Source organism: Arachis stenosperma, chromosome 8 (assembly GCF_014773155.1).
Source record: "Arachis stenosperma cultivar V10309 chromosome 8, arast.V10309.gnm1.PFL2, whole genome shotgun sequence".
Lineage (NCBI taxonomy): Eukaryota > Viridiplantae > Streptophyta > Magnoliopsida > Fabales > Fabaceae > Arachis > Arachis stenosperma.
In genome coordinates, this window is record NC_080384.1 from 14,063,416 (window position 1) to 14,079,250 (window position 15,835).

The window sequence follows — 15,835 nt, forward strand, 5'->3', positions numbered from 1 at the left end:
TATCGAGATGATCCCTCGGTAAGGGAGGGTGATCGATCGAGATGATTTTTCGGTAAGGGAAGGTGATCGCCAAGACATTCGAGATAAGAACCTTCGATAAGGGAAGGGGACTCTCATTTATACCGGTTTGAGCTCAATACCTTTCATAAAAGTTATAAGTTAAGAAAAAGAGAAAGTATAAGGCAAAGTTTGATCATGATGATGTTTTTTTTCTAAAGATTTATTTATGAACATGTCGATGTTTCATATGTTACTATTCTTCTATTTTTCCTATGTGCTTTACAAGAAAGAATCATATTACATGCCATATCGTACGACTTTTTTTAAAATCCCGCACGTGGGCTGGAGATAGACATGGAGGTGTTGCATAGCACTCCTACTGAGACCTTAGGTTCTCATCTCTTTTCTTTTCCCATACTGTCTCCAGAGGAACATGACACGGCGGATAGAGACGACGCAGTGCCCCCGAAGGTAACTTCTGAATATGACCCCTCGAAGCACGCGTGAATAGTTACGACTACTACTACCGTACTCCAAACTATCTACTTAGGTCGAGAGTTCATGGAAAAAGAATCCCAAATGCCCGTCGTAACCTTCCTAGATAAGAACGCTTCAGCATTCAAGAAACAGTCATTCGAAGTGGTGCATCTCGAATCAGATTCTGAGACGGAGGAAGAAGTATCCGACAACCCTGACCAGGAAGAAGACACCATGGAGGAGGATCCAGAGGAGGAGTCGAATCCTTGCGAAAGTCCAAAGGTAGAATACGCATCCTATTCACCCACCTCGGTACCCCGTCGAGTCTTAATTCATCCCACATAATGGAACCGGAACTTCACTGTGCGAAAAGGTGTTGGAGGAAGACCACTGGTACCCTGATTCGTGAATAACTAAAGGGTCCGATCAAGGATAGGATGTGACACAAGTATGGGAGCCTCTTCGACGAAATTAGTTAGGACGTATTAGTTTCTTTGTTATAATTACCTCTAAGCATTTTATTTTGAACCATACTCATGGATAAGTTATTATTTCATATTTATTATATTCACTTCCATCGTTTTAGTGCTACTCGTTTTCCCCTTCACGCGCACTTCCTCCTCCCTTGCATAACGATTAAGTTCATTTTCTATCTCTATCAAGTGTGGCACCTTATTTAAAGACCTTCATGGATAGAATTTAACTTAGGGTGTTACAGTTAACAAATAAAGCCATGTAAATCAAGTAGTATCATCAACCAATTTAAGAAAATATCTCTTGCCATTATAAGTTTGAACATGATAAGGTCCCATACATCACAATGTACAAGATCAAAAGAATATGGAGACAAATTATTGTTGGATTCAAAAGGGAGTTGCTTAAATTTTGCTAATGGACATACATGACAATTAGACTCTTTCGTAAGTAAACTATTTTTTTTTTGAAAATTCTAGAACCGAAGTGAGGGAGTTCAAAACTTTATTTGAAGCATGGCCTAAACGAGTATGTCATAGCTGTGAATTATTACACAAATTTATGCCATGATTATCTTCTTGTATTTTAAATTGGTTGGAGGGAATTGAAGCTTTTAGGATGTATAAGCCTCCATCAAGCTCACCCTTCCTAATTTTTTTCTGTGACTTATTGTCCTGAATGGTGAAATTATAAGAGTTAATTATTATTGTGAATGTACTGACTTTAAGGAAGGAAGAATCTGAGAGCAAATTGACACTAAGATCTAGTACATATAAAACATTTTTTAAGATGATGGTTGAACTACAATGACAGTGCCGATGAATTTGGCTTGGAATTTGACATTATTGGGGAGGAAAACAAAATAATGTTGAGGTGTGTGAACTGAATGAAAAAGGGATAGATCACAAGCAATGTGGATAGTGGCTCCACTATCAAGAATCCAATCATGTTTTGATAGTTTTGATCTTGAAATTGAGGTGTTGAGGACAATATCTACTGGAGTAGCCACTTCAATTGTTATATTTGTTGGTATTTCTTGACTTTTTAACAAGTTTATTAATTGTTGGATCTGAGTTGCATTTAGAGTTAGGCTTGAATTGGTTTCTGGATTATGTGCCTCAGTGATGTTATCAGTAATATTGTGTGCAGTTTGTCTGGTTCTTCTGCCTTTGCCATAGTTTGGTGGATAACCATGTATTTTGTAACATTTGTCCACTGTATATCCAAGCAATTCACAGTATAAGTACAAGGGTCTATCCTTCTTCATAAATCCCCTTCCTTTTCCAAAGGAATTTGGTGTTTTTTGATTTCTTGCTAAGAAAGCAAGTTGATTCGGGACTGATGAGCTCCTTAAAGAGCGGTTTTTTTCTTCTTGAACCACTAAGGATAGGACTTTATTGATTGCAGGTAAGGGCTCCATAAGCAAGATTTGGCCTCTTATTTGCGCGAAAGAATCGTCCAATCCCATGAAAAAATAGTGCACATACTCAACTTGTAAGAATTCATCAATTCTCTTTTGATTTCAAAAATTCGAGGGCCATTTCCATGCTAGAATCTTTTTTTAAGATCATTCCAGAGCTCTTCAGCAGAATCAGCGTACACTAGCGATATAGCAATCTCTTTGGACACAGAATTCAAAATCTAGGCACTTACCACATCATTAACACATTGCCAAGTCTCAAATTGTTCTGGATCGAGCGCAGGATCAGGTCGAGGAACGATTCCGGTAACGAAACCGAGTTTGCATTTTGCATTTAGGACTTTTTTCATGGCATGGCTCTAAAAATGATAGTTCTCTTTCGTAAGTTGCTCTGTTACTAACACCAAGCTCGATTGATCAGCCGGAGCGAGAAAGAAGGGGTCCGCCATGAATGTAGAAATTGGCAGCAAGAAAAGAAAAAGAAAAGTTTTTGGAAGAAGCTTGAAGAAGATAGAAGAAATTGTGTTAAGAGCGGAAGTGAAAGGGAAAGTTAAAAAATTTCTTCTGATACCATGTTAAACCAGTGATTTTAGAGAATAAAAAAATTGATTTTATTTCATTGAGAAATAAATAGTAGAAGTTAATTTTTATATACAAATGATTGAAGGGTAAAATTTATTCTAACTAACTTTTATAACTACTGTAATTAATCTAATTATACGTAATTAATTGGTAAATACAAGTGAGTCTAATAACACTAAAAATTTAAAATAAATTAAATTTTTTTTTAAATTATAAAAAAAGAGAATATACATTTTACCAATAGAAGAAAAAGAAATAAAATTATTTCAAAAAATAATAAGACTCTCCAGTTTGCCTTGTTGGTTTCTTATTTTTTTTATTTATGTTAATTAATTAGATTGACTTTACTACATATATATTTCAAGGATAATTTATAGTATATTATCCATATTCTTTTTCTTTTATAAATATTGTGTTTTATATGCAATTAATTGAAGGTTATTATCTCTCCATTTTCGTTCACATCAAAGAACAGCTTGGCATTGCCGAGAATTTTCATTATTATTTATTACGCCTGGTTGCTGAAAATTGAAACATATTAATTGAAATCAAATTTCATATGCAGCATTTTGATGCTGATGGTGGAGACATCTTATTTATTTATTAAATGGTTGTTTGAGTGGAACAAATAATGGAAGGCACCGAATAATAATACTATTAACATGTGAAATTCAGCGATTTTAATTGAAAGTTAATCATGCTTTGAAATAATAATAAGAAGGTTTAATTATACTTTGTTACTCTTTATAGTTTGATTAAATTTATAATTAAATTTTTATATTTTTTTAGTTAGGTTGTATATTATTTTTAATTTTAGAATTAAGTTATTTTTATATCAAAAATATTAAAATTAACAGAATCTTTTTTTAAAAAAAATATAATCAAATATCTAATTAAATTTTTAATTATAAATATCTTTAATTTATAAAAAAATATTATGTTAGTTTTAATATTTTTTATTATATTGTCAATAACTTATTAAATAAAAACTAATATAAAAACTTTAGAAAAATATTGGAATAGGGATTTTTCAAACGTCAATAATCTTTTGAAATCTCTAATTTTTTTTTTTTTTTTTACCGAGAATGCTTTTTAAGGTTTTAAAAAAATTGTAACTCATTACATTAATACTTTTAGATTCGACCCATTGGATAGACCTTTCAAGATTTGGTTACAAATGTTTAATTCTTGTTCGTGTAGAAACTTATTTTCAATTGCTTTAATTAAAATACTACGTACTTTGACATAGTGTATTATTGATTATTCCACAATTAATAAAAACTCAACAACTAACGTAACCTAAATTGAATTTAAAATAAAATAAAATAAAACAAAACATTGCGAGCTGTAAGGCCTTGGAACCCATAAATATGAGATCATCAATAGTCAACGTTGTAATATATAAACTTGCCATTGAAACTTACGTGGAACTGGATATAGATACATGCATACACATACATATATATCTTATCACTTATAATTATAATTTATTAGTTTATTAATTACTAATTATACTGACGCAAGCTTAGTGGAATGCCATCATCCCACGAACATGGTATCACGACGACGAAGACCAATTTTTTTTGTTCACCACATTTTTTAATTTAATAGGTTAAAGATTAATTTGTTGCGAATTTAAATTTTATTTAAAGATTTGTTATTAGTCATTATCAATAAATTACTGTATGTATAAAATAAGATTCAAATGTTTAATATTTATTTAAGCGAATGAGTAAATTGATTATTCAACCAACCTAAATTGGTTACGAATGAAGACCATTTTTATTATCGTTGAGAGAGAAACCAAAAATATGAAAACAAATCGAATATTAAATCCAAGTTGTGGACACTTGGCAATTTTCGCATTGCATTTTGGCTTCAACGATGATTAGCGTATAGATATTGTATAAAATCATTGGAGAAATATTCCTATATATATAGTCTGACCAAATTTATAGATATTCAATCTATGAAAACAACAATAATCATTATTAATATTTGGGAATGTAATTTTCAAATGTCGAATATATATAATGTTCTATATTTGTTTGTGCAAATAAAGTTTTTTTTCTAAATATATGAGTATTTACGTGTGTATTCTGATCATCTTAAATTTTTAAAGAAGTAATTTTAAAATATGATCAAAATTTATATGGTCCAAAAATTTAGATGTCAATCTTTATTTAGTCCAAAAAAAAAAGTATAAAGTAAATAAAAAAATATCTATACAAAATTGATTCAAATATAAAATAGACTCTTATATAAAAGAATTATAATCATTAACGTATCAGTTTAAATATTTTTAAAAAATAATTTTATTATATTTTTTAATAAATTATTATCTTATTTATTGTCTCTTGACAATTTTGTATACATTTATTAGAATAATAACAACTCAAATCACATTAACAATATAAGAAATCAATTTTTGGTAGTTAATATTAACAAATTATTCTTTTTTTTAATTCTAACAGTTTTTTTAAAATAAATTAACCGATATTAATCGGAAAATATTGACTATCAAACATTACTTAGGTTCAATAATTTTTAATATACTTGAGATATGGTCAAAATATAAAAGAATATAATGTTGTTCTTCTTTGCGTACAACTAATAAATACTAGTAATCTATATATATAATCGAGGAATATGGAACTACCATGAAGAGAGAACACAATCATTCAGTTTGATTAATTAAGCTGGTCATTGATGATTAGGAAGGTTATTAAAAAAAATAAATGAGTTAACTAACTTGGTAGGGGGACACGTGGCGAATGGAGCATGGCAGCATGATAGAAAGTGACGATGTCGTTTTTGTCGGCAAAGACAGCTAAAGCGCCATGTTAAGTGGGTCCTTCATGCATGCATATTACTCTTCTTAGTCTTCATGTAGGTCAGCTTTTGATGCCTTATTATTTTTTATTTTTTAACTCAAAATTAACAATTTTAATTTTAGTTCAAATATAAAAATATTGTGTCATCAATTATATATATATATATATATTTTCTAAATTTATGAATGAGACACGAACTCACAATCTTTAGGTGAGTATGGAAATACTGTCATTCGAGTTATAGCTCATTGGTTGATCAAGTATATTTTTTTGATATGCAAAAAGAAAATAAAAAATAAGAGTGTATATTTTTTGTCTTAAAGTTGTGAAAAAATTTAAAAATATTCTTAAGTTTTATTTTGTTTTAATTTTATCCTAAAAATTTTTTATTTGTATTAAATACATCTATAACAGCTAAATTTTCAAAAAATTTAGAATCAATCTAATAATAATGCATAATAAATATATCTTATTTACTTGTATTAAAAGTTGTTAGTTCGTTCTTGTAAAATTATTACTGAATTATTGGTCATAATTTTTTTAAAAAATTAGACGTTATGATAAATTTAATGTATATCAAAAATTTATAGGACAAAACTAAAATAAAATAAAATTTAAGGATATTTTAAATTTTTTAATAAATTTTAAGAAAAAAAATAAACAAAACTACAATAACTCGAATTTTAAAATAGAGTTCAACGACAGACCTTTAAATAAAATTCAGATTCGTAACAAATCTTGTCCTGTCTGACTAAAAAATACCTAGGGCAACCATATTCGAATTTTAGGAACTAAAATCTCTCATTTTATCGAACAAAATAAACTTATATATGTAGCTAAAATCACTATCCACCAATTCTGAATCTGATCGAGCAACTAAAGTTGTTCGATCTTCAATTAAAAAGTTTCTTGAATAATAATAACCTTCTCTTAATGATAGTTTGGCACTTTTTAATTGTTAGCTAAAAATAAAAGATAATTCAAGTTATGATCAATTCTTTCTAAATAGCAAAAAAATTCAACTCTATCTCTAAATATTGGCTCTCTCAAAACCCTTTCAGAACACCCCCATAACTAATTACTATCACATTCTCTAATATCATATTTTAATTATCAATTTTTTATTATATTAAAATTGTGAATTTGACAAATACAATAATATTGATGTTAATATGAAAACAAAATTGATAGTTAAGTATCATCATCATTATTATTATTATAACCAATGCGGTTTGGGTCTCCCCTATCCTGTTTTTGGAAGATAATAACAATTCAGTCAAATATCAAACCCTACACAAAATAATTGCATCCTAAATGAACAAAAGAAGCCATCGAGCTGTAGATATCATCAGAAAAAAAATATTATACTTATCTCCTTTGTAATTTGTGACATGCACGTACGTCATACCTTTCTTAAAAAAAAATATGAAATTAATTTCCCTTATAATAGCATAATTTATCCTAAAGTATAATATTGAAGATACTAGAACAAGATGATATATAGAGGCAAGAAATGATGTATCTTTAATAGTTTAATTATGATGTTGATCAAACACTATTTAGGATAAAGTTAACTTCCTTGTATAATGTTAATCTTTTTTATATCTCCAACATAAAACCCTAATAATAGTATTATTTTAGTACACAATCCTAATCTAGTATATATTATGTATACGTTACATCTAATCAAAACAAAACCAAGAAATTTGTTATATATATAGTTTTTAAATTTAAACTAATTGTGATAGAAGATATGTGAATAATTATATCTCTAATAATTCTTTTATACAAGAATTTTTAGTTAATTTTTATATAGTTTGTCTTTCTTTTTTTATGTTTTATGCTGAAATTCTTTTTTTTTTTTAAATCAACAAGGATCGAAGTCTAAACTTTTAAATTATAAAAGCTTTGATATTATGTTATGAATTTTTTTTTAAAAAAATCTTAAATTGATAAAGAAAACATATGAATAATTATATTTTTGATATAGTTAGCCTAAAAAAAATGAATGGACTCTTTGCTAAAAGATACTATGCAAGATTGAATGAAACATCTACACTATATATAATGAGGATACTAGAAAGGTTAGTATCCAACTTTTTTCTTTCCTAAAATATCTTTTCATATATATAATTAAAAAAAATTGTTATTTGCAAGATTTGAATCCAAAATCTTTTAATCTAATTATAAACCACTTGATATTTCAACTAATTTAATTTTTATTATTTTTATACACATCTAATATATAAAAGAGTGAGTATCTATTGACACACTAGTATCTATAAGAAGGGAAGAAAAATAAAAAATTAAATAAATATTACTCAAAATATACCGCATACATAGATAAATATAATTAATTAGACCCGGGAACTAATTAATTAAGTTGTCCTTTTCAGAAATAAGAGGGTGATCATGAATAATGAATAATATTAATACCTTATCAATCTCTTATGTATACTCAAGCTTTTCATAGCCAAAAGGATTAGACAAGTAACCAACAAAGCCATGATAGCTATACTAGCTACCATATGTATATGATCATCACATTTGAGACCAGATAAACTATATATCACCCAAATTAAATTTCATCCAAATACCATCATTTTGGAGTTTAAATTAAACATTTTTCTAGGCCAAGGCCATTATTACTAATTACTTGATGCTAATAAGAGTTTCAAGTTATCTAAACATCGAAAATGATTGATTTTATATTTTAATATTTTCTTTCAAATAAGAGTCTCTTTTAAGTTTGTTTAATTTTTGTATAAGTATTATTTTTTCTTTTTATTTGTTTTATGCTATTTTTTTTAATCTTTTGGACGTAGAATTCTAAAACCATATTATGAAACCACTCATTCCAAAATCTCTAACATTTGATATATAATTTAGCAACATGATCAGTTTTTACTTAGTTTTTTTTTTTCTAAATTAAGCTAATTATACTTTATGTAAAAGCAAGGACATGCTAAAACCCCTCTTATAAATAATAAATAAAACGATTATATATATTGATGAAAATAATTAGCTAGCTTAATCAAGTGGTGTTTATTTTCATGTAAATTAGATGTCTCGATCATTTAAGCACATAGTCAAAATAGCTTTAATTTATTATATAATTTGGACAACCCTACCCGGCCTTAATAATTAAACTAGTTTTGTTAGGAAAATAGTGTTTTTAATCAACCAACCAAATAGGAAAATGAATAATAAGGATTGAAAGTTCAAGTTGTTGTACAAAGAAAATTAGAAATATTATAATAACTCTCACGTATCTCAGAAATATAATTTTTATAATATTTATAAATGTGAGACATTCTTTATCTTTTAAACTGATTTTGAAAAAATATAAAAAATTAATTTTCAGTTAATTAACTTTTTAAATTTTGAATATTTTGAAAAAAATTTAGGATTTGGTGTTTATAATTTAAAATTTAGAATTAAAAATTTATGATATTTAGAATTTAAAATAATTAAAAAAATAATTGATGTTGACAAAAAAAAGTTAACTTCCTAATATTATTCATTAGTTTTTTGAATAATACAATTATTTTTTAGACTGTTTTGGATGCGGTTTTTTTAAATTTAAATTAATGTGGAATTTTTGTGCATTGACCGGAGCTACATGGAGAGAAAGGGGGTAACGGTCTCTTAATTTTAATTTTTTACATGTAAATTATATATAAATTTTAGTTTAGTCATCTTTAAAATTTTATTTTAGTCTTATTTTATTGTGTAAATATTTTTGATTCCTTCTAATATTTTATCTAGTTTGGCCCCTGGCATTAACTATCATTTTAGGTTCATTTAAATATAGACCATTTTAATTTGTTTTCTTTTTTATATATAAAAAACCGTATAATCATTCATCAATAATTAAGCATCACTAGATTTATAGAAGTTGTATACATATGTATAAATATCTATCTATCTATCTATATATATTATGGGGTATGGAAAATTAAATTTGTAGATAAAGACACAATTAATGTAGACCTCTCTACACATACACTGAATGAGTGAATGGGAAGCAAAAAACTTTATACTAAAAACTTGGAAGAAATTGAAGTACCAATGAAATTCATTTGAAGTAGTTCTCATCATTGAAATTTGAGAAAATATATTGTGCACTTTTTATCCACATAGCTTCTCTTTTTGGTTCCTTGAGTGCTCATAGTAGTAGTATGGGTAGTGGTATATAGTGTCTCATCATCTTATCTTAATTTATTTGGGTAGGAATTACACCTCATATATATAGAAGGTGCTTTTATTCTTCATTCACAAATCATTAATTGTTCATTGTAAAACAATATATCACTAGCGTCTAATTAATAATAATAATAAATTTAAGAAGCATTGTATAAATTAAAGACGAGCATGAACATAAGTTAAGTACGATAAAAATGAATATATTAAAATAAATAAATAGTTATATATATATATATAGATAAAATAAAAAATAAAAATATAAAAATAAAGTTAGAGAGTAGAATTTATATATTATTGGAAAAATAAGGATAAGTATTGTTTTGGTCTTTCATATTGAGGGTTGAAATCGAATCAATCTTTGATTTAATTTTCGATTTAGAATCGTCCTTAACGTTTTTTTTGTATTAAAATTGTCCTTTTTAATAAAATTTTTAATTTTATTCCTAAATTATCCTTACTTTAATAAAAATTATAAAATTAAAAAAAAAACACGTGTGGGAGGAGGGGAGACGGGGCGGGGGTGGGGGTGGGGTTGGTGGTGGGGGGAGGGGAGGGGGAGGGGGGAAGGGGGGAAGGGGGCAGAGGAGGGGGAGAGGAGAGACCGGGTGTGGGAGTATTTTTGTCCAAAAAAAAATTGACGATTTTAATATGAAAAAAAATGTTAAAGACGATTTTAAATCGAAAATTAGATTATGACGGGTTCGATTTCGACCCTTAACGTGAGGGGCCAAATCAATACTTATCCCAAAAAATAATAAAATTTTATCCCAAATGATTTGAATATATAAGAAAAAAATTAATAAAATACTCACTTAAGAAGGTGGATAAAATAAAAAGTAGCATAGACATGAGACAAAATACAGACAAAAATCTAAAAATATTATACATGAGACCGTTAAAAGAAAATTACGACAATACTTTCATTGTAACATGATATATAATAAAAATCAATGGTATCATTTAATCTATATATTCGACTCCATTTAGTAGAATAAATTTTTGTTGTTTGTTGTAAGAAGCATTAAGATTTTTAATGATTCAATATTTTGATCGCTCAAGAATATGTAAAAAATTAAAAAAAAAATATAATGGCTGTTCTAAATTTTTGCAGCATAAAAATGTAAAAATATATAAGAATTTTTTTTAATAAAATCCTAAAATACTACCGCTATGTTCTCCAAGGAAATAAGAATTATGTATTAATGTATGTGATTATGTCAAACCAAATTAAATAATAATGGATTTATTTATGAAATTAAATTAAGTAATTAACACCTACACCAATGAATGAATTTGGCTTATCATCTGGATTCATGAAATTTTCGAATTATTAGATAAAGTAGATGAATCATATTCCTAGGATCTTATAAAATGATTTCCATGGCTGCCCTACATTTCCTAAAATTCTTAGTGCTAATAATATAATTTTTGTCGTTAAGTTTAAATATGATGATTGCACACAAGTGTAACAATAATATTGTGTATGACTCGGTTTAAAATTGAAAGTTCATCTGTTTGACAGCACCATACGCGGTTGCCATGAAACTAAGAGACCAATAAGAATAATAAAAGGTCCTACATCATGAAACTTGACTATGTTTGTGTTTTGATTTCAGTGATAAAATTAGTCACTACAAGCATGCATGTTCATTATATATAATTGGTGTATCATTCATTTGAGCAATTCATAGGTACCACTAATTGATATCTATTTCTAAATTTCTTATCACTTTATCAAATTTGACTTTAAACATAAAATAATGTAAATAATTATGCTACACTATATATATAAACTTCTAGTGTCTATAGAAAGGTTGTTTATAGATTTTGGTCCTTATTGATTGTTAGTGTTTTTGCTGTTTTTGTAGTCTCGTATATATCATTCTAAATTTTGGTTCTTTTATGCTGCGTTTGATGCTGACAATATAATAAAAATAAGACGCACAAAATAATGACATAAAAATTAGTAATTTTATATTTTATTTGGTGATAAATTATAAAAGTCTAATTTATTATTATTTTTTATTTAAAAAATTTGTGAAGAAATATATAATAAAAAATATAATTATAAAAAATTAATAAGAATAAAAAAATAAATTGCATTTTTTTATTAGTATTTATGTGTATTTTTATCAGAATAAACACAAAATATATTAATTCAATGTCTCTAAATATAATATTTTTATTTATATTTTATCTGTCAAATATAATTTTGTGTCTCTATATTCTTGTTTCAGTATCTCGCGCCTATAAACAAGCGCAGTGTTAGATAGGTTATAAATTTAGAATATGGTTCATTTAGCTTTAATTAAAAATATTGACTATTTTTCTATATTAAAAATTATAAGTATTTCCTAAATTTTAAAAATATTTATATATACATTGCGCCATTCATCACTATAAGGGTATATCGCATATATGTTTAACAAATATGCTTTAATGTTTTTTTTTTGTTACACTTACATTTTTTGAAAATAATATTTTTATTGTTATATCTTTATCTAATTAAATGTTTTTATTTACCTACAGTCGATTTTGTGAATTTTGAATTTTATGCTAGCAGTAGTTAGCACACGCATAAGAAATTAAGAATTTTAAATCTGATGCGGAAATTGGGCCTCAAAGTGGGTCACAGTGTGGAAATAGGTCCACTCCTCTATAATTCCTTTTGTTTTTGGCCATCACAGCTCCCGAAACTCCCACAAAGGCAAGTAAAGTAAATCGAGTGGTCACTGTATGTTTTAAGTAAATGTCGTGACTTTGAATTCTATTTTATATATACAATAATTTATTAGTTAATGATAAACTTTTAAATAAAAACTAATTCAAATGATAAAGATATAACAGTCTATAATGTCGTGAGTTTAAATTCTATTTTATATATACTTTTTGAAATAGTCTATAATTAGTTTTTAACTTTTTGAATTGAAGAATACTATAAACAACAAAAAAAAGACAAGTATGATTTTGTAATTTCATACATATATGGATTGCTTTATTCGAAAAATATTAGGATTGCTAAAAATGATCATTTTTAATTATTTTATTAATTTTTAAATAAAAATAAATTTTATATGTGATATTTTCAAGAATAAAATATATATTTAATTTTTTATTTATTCAAAAGTTCAGACAATAATAAAAAATGAAGGGAAATTCCTAATAATTATTACTCTTTATTTATTATGACTAATAATCCCAAAACAAAAGTATGCTTCATTTTAATTTGATTCGGTCGCTCCCAAATTCAGTTCATTTTTTTATTGGCTTAACAAGAACTACAATAGTTTAAATAAGTTTTTTATCCTTATAAAATATTCGATCTTTTATTTTTATGGTTTCTATATAATTTTCTTTATATAATTGCCTACCCAATCGGACGCGGAATCCAGCAAAAAATGAAATAAAATAAACTTATGCAATCTTTGAGAATTATGAAAAAATTATGTCATCCAGCACATAATCAGATTCTGTTTAAAACTCAAGCATATTGCACACTGATACTTTCCATCTAATTCAATTATTCAACTAACGAATGATCATTGATATGTTATTAGATCCCTGAACAAAACAAGAGTTTGAACGAGTTACAGTCCCAATTATTTGATGTAATTTAATAGTTATACTTTAGTCTTTAGCATTAATTATTATTATAGTGTGCACATAGCTATTTCCTAGTTAAATCAAAACCTCTACTACACACAAATGTAACCTATATTGTTAATTGATAATTATTGAAAATTTGAACTATACATTTTTGATTATCTTAATACTACTAGTTAATATAACAGAAATATTATGTATACACCCAAATTCAACTACTAAATTAATTTGTGTGTATTTATGTTTAATTTATTTTTAATATATGTTATATTTTAATATATATTTTATATAAATAATTAATTTGGTGATAAATTTTTTGTGTTTGTATAACACTAATTATTAATGTATTAGGATAAAAAATACCAAATATGAGATAATTTGGTATTAAAATGAAATTAGGTTTGAAAAAGTTTTTATTATTCACAAGTAGATTTAAAATTAGTTTTTAAAAGACTCTATTTTAATAAAAATTTGTGAATAATAAATTTTTTTTAAACCTAATTTTAAATTTATTTATGAATAATAAAATCTTTTTTAAACCTAATTCTATTTTAACACCAAATTATCTCATATATATTTGGTATTTTTTTTCTATTATAAGATTTGACCTGGTCAATTTAGGATAAACATATAATTGAAATAGTTTTAATTGTAAAAAAAATGAGAAACCATGATTTGATTAACAAATAGAGTATTTTTGTTATAAAAAGAGAATGAGTCCATTGAAAGGAAATGTGTTAATTTTATTTTTTTATATTTTACGTAATATATACCGTAGTAAATTGAATTAGATTGATTAAATTTATTAATAGATTTAGCCTAAATTTCAAAAATGATATAATATTTCTACTATTCTAGTAAATTGAGTTAGTATAATTCGATCTACTTGGATACATGTTAAATCGAATTGGTTTACATGTAAATACTTAAATCGAGTTTGCTTAATTTGATTCATATAAATTTATTTAGCACATAAATTTAACCAATTTTTTTTAACTTAAAATTGATTTTCAATTAATTTATTGACGTGAATTTTTTTTCAATTAATTGATTAACTTTATATTTTTTACATTGGATAATTTACGTCAATAAATTCGAACTCGAAGTAAAACTATATAATTAGTAGAAAATTAACATATTAATTTTTAAAATATGAAAGTTGTAGAGACTGCTATAAAATATCTTCTAAATTCATGTAATATTATCCGACACTCCTATGAAATATCGACATAAGAAAACGATAAGTAATAGAACAATTACCTCCAAACATAGGAAACTGTTGATATTATTTATTTAAGACCAAGAAAAATGACCCATAAACATTACTTCCAAAATCTTGAAAGAAAAAGCTAATAACAAAATATTTGGTGGAAATTACATGCTCTGCTCGCCTTATAATAATAATAATAATAATAATAATAATACCTGAACTTATGTTTTTGTGTGTGAAAGTGTAGATACAAATATTTTAACTAACAATTTTATATCATGAAATTTATAATTTACCTAATTCAAAAAAAAATGAACGGTTAATATATTAATGTTTGTAAAAAAATCTTAATAAAGAAATGAAAAAGGGAAGAGCAAACCCTAGGGGATACCGTTTCGTCACGATGAAACCAACGAAGAAGGAAGACACAGATACGCTGTCATTGGACCAAGACAAAGAATTTACCGAAGGGCAAAAAGGTATATTCGTCCTAGAATAAAATAACATCAACACAATTGGTAGTTAGCTGGAAAAATTTTACAATTTTAATTATATTATTTATATATTTATTTTATTATTCTAAATTTTATGTAAAATTTTATTTTAATTTTAATATACTATCAATATAAAATATTTTATACATATATATAATAAATTTTGCTAACTTATATCCTAAAAACATATTTTAAGATTATTATAAAAGAAAATATTTTATTAAAAATTATTAAAAAATTTAAAACAATTTTATTATTAACTTCTAAAAATGTGTTCTAAGAATGATATATTGATCTAAAAACAAATGTAATTAAATAATCATATAAAATAATACTTTATGAAGTAATAAAAATATAAAATAATGAAAAGCATAAAGCATAGTGTTAAACTTTGGTGAAGAAGAGTGTGAGAGTTAGCAAGGTTTCATAGGCAAAGCCGCCTAATTAATTAACTAAGTAAGAATTTGGCATTTAAGTTGAAAATATAAATAAATAAAGTGGCCCTGCCCCTGCCCTAGTAATACAGAGACTCGTA